The following is a 5,447-nucleotide window of genomic DNA, read 5'->3' on the forward strand; positions in this document are numbered from 1 at the left end:
TGGACTGGGGACAGAGGAATCTCCTTGGTCCACGGCACCTGAAAGAGCCTGATCCCTGCTCCAGCCCAGCCAGGCTCCCCTGGCCGCTCAGACACAGATGTGCCAATACCATGGTTCCAGGCCTGGATGACCAGCTTTCCACAGGGTCCCGAGGGTGGCCGACTCCATATGATTTCCTGTCCTCCGAAGAGAGCACGGAACTTCATAAGTGCTCAACCTTCATTTAGCACGGTCACAAATGTGGCTTTGAGGAAAGAAGGACCACCGTTCTGTTTGTCCTTGGGACAGGTGGCTAATGAACGTAAAGAGCTTCCAGCCAAGGATGCTCACACGTCAGTCCTCTAGTGCCCTCTGCTGGCCGCCCTGGGAGCAGACTTCCCCAGCCTTCACCTATTGGGCACCGTGGGTCTCCCGGGGCAGCAAAGGAGTGCTGACTATACTTAGCCTCCCAAAGTCAAGAGAGTCATCTCAATAACTACTGTAAATTGCTAAACTTATCACGTAAGTCAGATTGGGCCAGATTTATTGATGTGGGTTTGCAAAGCAGAGGGAGGGAGAGAGGGGAGGGAGGGGGAGGACAGAGATCCAGTCTCTTCTTATATTGACACTAATCCTATTGAGAAAGGAAAGAGTTAAGGTCTAGGCAGGGAGAGGAGCGGGCCCCTGCCTGGGCTCTGAGACTATTCCCGGAAGGCAGAAGCTAAACCAGAGCCAACAAGAGATACGGAGGCAGACCACCTGGTCTCGGATGGCCGCCAGTATTTTTCTTTGGCGGCTACAGTGTATCATAGTAAATGACTAAACCCCAAAGAATTAAGTCATGAAGGGGGTCATCAAGAGTCCATGCTCAAACCAAGATGGCGCTAGAAACTCAAGGCCGCAAGCTTCCCGGTCAGTTCTCCCTAAAAGGCTACCAGCAGAAGCCCTCCGTGGCAACCCATTCGGGACCCCCCCTCCCTCTAGAGAGCTGCTTCTTTCCTTTCCTTTCTGCTCTCACCTTCTCTTAATAAACTCTCACTTCACCCTTTTGTGTCCTCGAGATTCATTCTTCGACTCCGTGAGACAAGAACCCTGCAATCCTGCCACACTATCAGATCAGGGTCCTACAGTTATGACCTCATTTAAGCTTAATTATATCTGTAAAGCCCCTCCCCCGCCACCTCCTCACCCCCTGTCTCCAAATACCATCAACCTGAAGGTCATGGTTTCAACATACGGACTTGGGGGGCGGGGTACAACTCAGTCACAGCATCATTAATCAGCTCAGTGTCTTTACACTAGTAACATTGATAATGGTAACACTTATACCTTAAAGGGGTTTTTTTTTTAATTACCTCTATTGAGGTATGACTCGATATCATAAAATTTTCCTGTTTTCAGTGAATTGGTTCGTTGAGTTTTGAAAAACGTACACAGTCATGGAGACACTACTGCAAGGAAGGTGCCGAATTCTCTCCGCCCTTTCAAGGTCAATACCCTCCTCCTACCTCCAGCCCCAAGAGACCAATGATCTGCTTTCTTTCACTACAGTTTTGACTCTTCTGGAATCTCACACAAATATTCCACCAGCGTGTGCTCCTGAGCCTGCCTTCTTGCACTCAGCACCACACTCCTGAGCCGCGTCCTGGTCTCTGCGTGTAAGGGGGCTCCCCTCCATCATTTCCCGCCTCTGCCCTGCCCCCCCAGCAGGGACATCTGACACCGGTACCGCCCACCAGCTGATGGACTTCCCGGCAGGCTCCCGGTTCCTTAGTCTGAACCAAGTTTCCATGAACGATTACGTACAGGTCTATCCTGGACTTTGGGTAAATACCTTTTCTCATGGTAAAGATCCGTGGGTAAGATTGCTGGGTAGCGCGGGGAAGAGTCATGCTTAACTTTGTAAGAATCTAACAAATCCTTCTTCAGAGTAATTGTCCTGGTCTGCCTTCCCAGCAACAATGTATGAGAATTCCAGGTATGTGGCATCCTCTCCCACACTTGGTATCATTTGTTTTTCAATTGTAGCCAGGCTCGCTGCGATGCCCTATTTCATTTTCATTTTCATTTATATTTCCCTAGCAGCTAGTGACATGGGTATCTTTTCATGGGCTTATCTTTCTCTTACATCTTCTCTGCTAAAGCCTCTGCCCAAATCTTTACATCATTTTGCTCAGGGGCTTTGTCATCTTCACACTGAGCTGTGGGGGCTCTTCATCTGTTCTGCAAATAAGCTCTTTACTGGGTATGTGTTGTGTAAACACTTGCCCCCAGTCTGTGACTTGCTTTTCCGTTTCCTTAGCAGTACCTTTCAAAGAGCAAGTGTGTTTCCTTTTGCTGAAGCCCACCTTCTTTATGACTCATACTTTGTGTCCCCTGCTAAAAAAAAATCTGCCTAATCCAAGGCCACAAAGGTTTTTTATTACATATTCTTCTAGAAGTTTTATAGTTTTAGCACTTGCACTTTGGGTTTATGACGCTTTTCAAATTAATATTTCAGTTTGAATTGGGATATTTTCCTTTATTTTTTATTCTCTGGAACGATCTCTGTAGCCAGGGGACCATTTGCTGTTTGCAGCTTTGTTAGAATTTCCCTGTGAGCACTTCTGGGCATGAAGATTTCACAGGTTTGTGCCTGGATAACACTTTCTGTTTCTCCTGAAGTTTATTTGAGCTTTCTGTCTCTATTGGAGCAGTTTTGGTGAACCGCACTTTTCCTAGAGACTTATCCAGCGCATCTAGATTTTCCAAATTTCACAGAGTCGCATAAAGTGGTATAGAGAAGCTTTATATAATTTTTAAAGTTTCCTCTGTTTCAACAGGTGTTTCCCCTTCGTCAAGCCTTATTTTGTATACTAGGGTTTTTCTCCTCCTTTTCCCCCTCCTTGAATTGGTTAGTTGGCGGTTTGAACTTTTAGCTGTTTTTGTTTTTGTTTTTTTTAAGAACAGACATTTCGATTTTTGCTTAATCGTACGCTTTTCCCCTCAGCTCCTTCATCAATTGCTTTATTTGGGCTCACGCTGGGAATTCAATCCACTTATTCTTTTTTTTTTAAGATTCTATTTATTTATTTGACAGATTAGAGGCACAGTGAGAGAGGGAACACAGCAGGGGGAGCGGGAGAGGGAGAAGCAGGCTTCCCGCCGAGCAGGGAGCCCGATGCAGGGCTCGATCCCAGGACCCTGGGACCATGACCTGAGCCGAAGGCAGACGCTTAACGACTGAGCCACCCAGGCGCCCTTAATCCACTTATTCTTGATCTGTGTTTAAAGCTATACATTTTACTGTCATCAATATTTTAAACATTCTTCATAAATTCAGAAATATGGTGTTTTTATTATCATGATTTAAAAAAAATTCTGTAATTCTGGTTTGTAGTTTATCTTTTAGCCGTAAATGTTTACTTTATATTTAAAGTATGTAAATATCCATGTGCAAAAACCTTTTAAAAATATTGTCCTGATTTCCTAGTTTTGTTCCCTTTGACCACAGACTGATTGTAAGGCTTCTGTTCTGTGGAATGTCATGCTTTCTTGGTGAGCACGTGGATGATGAAGTTTTGCCGTTCTTTCCCATGGGTACTTAATAGGTCCCGTTGTCAGGACCTAAAGCCTGATGTGCATGTGTCCCTAAGATCTACCTTACTGATTACTTTGCTGGAGTCTCTATTTCCTTACTTAGATTTCTGTTCACATGACTTGTCTTATGCCCAGCATGGTGTCCCCAACGTTCATCAGTTGTGTTTTTATCCATTTCTGCCTGCATGACCCATTCTTTCTGGTTTGTAAAGCAGAATACATTTGCCTAGCCTTTTATGGGTACAAACATTTATAACTGTCACATCCTCATTGCGACTTGTGGCTTATAAAGTGTCCTTCTTAGTCATGTGTGAGTGCTTTGGCCTGAGTTCTCTTTTGTGGGATCATCGAGATGGCATCCCCTACTCACTCAGTGTCCTGCTAGATAAATCCCTTCTGATCATTAGTGTTTTAAAGTTCTATATTTTTAGCAATCTACTGATAAATTCCAATTATAATTTTTAATCATGATGACTATTGGTTAAAAGCAGAAAGCAAATGGAATCCTGATCAAGAAATACAGGAAGCGAATGAAGAGAATCATAATACAAATAATTACAGTGAAAATCCATCCTTGGATCTTCAGCAGGTAAGTTATCTATTGGATTGACTTAAAAATCTTGTTGAGAGCATGCACGTTTCTCCAGAAAGTAAAAACAATGTTAAAAAAAAAAAAAGACCAGAATATAAACTATTGTGTTCTTAATGAAACACTTATCAGAAATAAAATATTTGTATATCAATTCACTTTACCCTATACACTACAAAGTTACTACCCATTATTTTTTGTAATTCCTACGAAAGAGCTTGAGGCTTTGTTTTCTGTGAGAAGTGTCAACAGACGGGAGGGTTGGGCAGCATTGCTTAATGTCTGCTTTTATCCTGCCTACCACTCTTGATCCTCATAATAACATATGAGTTCTTTATTAGCTCTAGAACCTGAACTTTTCTGCTTTGTGGCTACAGTGTTCTGCAAAATGTAACTTGGTGCACTGAGTGTATTGAATTATGATCCGAATGATCCTTATCATGGCAAATGAAACCACGTGGGGTTCCTGTCTGCCTGCTCTCAGTTAGTTTTACGGGTCCATGTAAATGTGATGATGAGCAAATGCTCAGCCTCCGATTTCCATCACTCAGTAGCCACTGGGCGGGCGCTTGCCTGGAATGAAGCAGTTTGCCCGATAACTAACTTCTCGCCTCAGGGTGGAGCTCTGTGTTACAGGATTCCTCACCCGCGAGCCTCAGGCCAGGGTCGACCTGTTTTATTCCCTTCACTGATCCATCCTGCGGCCGGCCACAGACACCCGAAAGCAGGGACTTCCGTCCTCCTGTAGATGGGTGCTGAGCAGCAAGCAGCTTCCAGCTCAAGGGAGCGAGCCAGAAAGTCAGCTGAAGCCAGGGATCTGCTCCAAGACCAGTCAGCCGCTCTGGGCATCAAACTCAGGAGCCTGGTTAGCAAGTTGGACCAAGTCCCGTGGAACTGAGTCACGAGGGACCAAGGATGGCTATCATTTGCACCCCCAGATCATCGCAATCAGTCTTCCACCACATATGCTCCAAGTCTGGGGATGTCTCACTCTGCCCTGATGCCCTGGAGAGAGGCGCCTTCTTGCTGCATTTTCTTCACGTTTAGGCAACACATCCCCCATTGACTCGATGACGTCCCTTCCGCCTGGCAGAGCCCAGTGCAGTCTCCCTTCCCTTCAACACCGCCTCCATTAGAAGAGTGAGGCGCTGATGTTGATACCCCATGCCCGCATATCTTTCCTCCCACAGCCTGCATGTGTGTTTGTGACCTCACTTTTGAAATTAACATATTCACCTGCCGGATCCTTCTCCGTGTGCCGAGCCACTGGAGGGCAGTCGCTACAGCTCTAGGGAGGCAG

General features: G+C 45.4%; 1 long non-coding RNA gene across 2 annotated transcripts; it reads left to right on the forward strand.

Moving 5' to 3' along the window:
• Positions 1 to 1,560: 1,560 nt before the first annotated feature.
• Positions 1,561 to 5,221, forward strand: LOC114226434 (uncharacterized). Of its 2 annotated transcripts, none has more exons than XR_003612753.2 (3): positions 1,561 to 1,805; positions 4,047 to 4,147; positions 4,764 to 5,221. It is a non-coding gene; the product is annotated as an uncharacterized LOC114226434 (long non-coding RNA). The 2 variants fall into 2 exon arrangements; XR_003612752.2 differs by having other exon boundaries at positions 4,050 to 4,147.
• The last annotated feature ends 226 nt before the right edge of the window (positions 5,222 to 5,447 follow it).

Source organism: Eumetopias jubatus, unplaced genomic scaffold (genome assembly GCF_037043125.1).
Source record: "Eumetopias jubatus isolate StellerSeaLion01/CBP00866 unplaced genomic scaffold, mEumJub1_p1.0 scaffold_1, whole genome shotgun sequence".
NCBI classification, from domain to species: domain Eukaryota; kingdom Metazoa; phylum Chordata; class Mammalia; order Carnivora; family Otariidae; genus Eumetopias; species Eumetopias jubatus.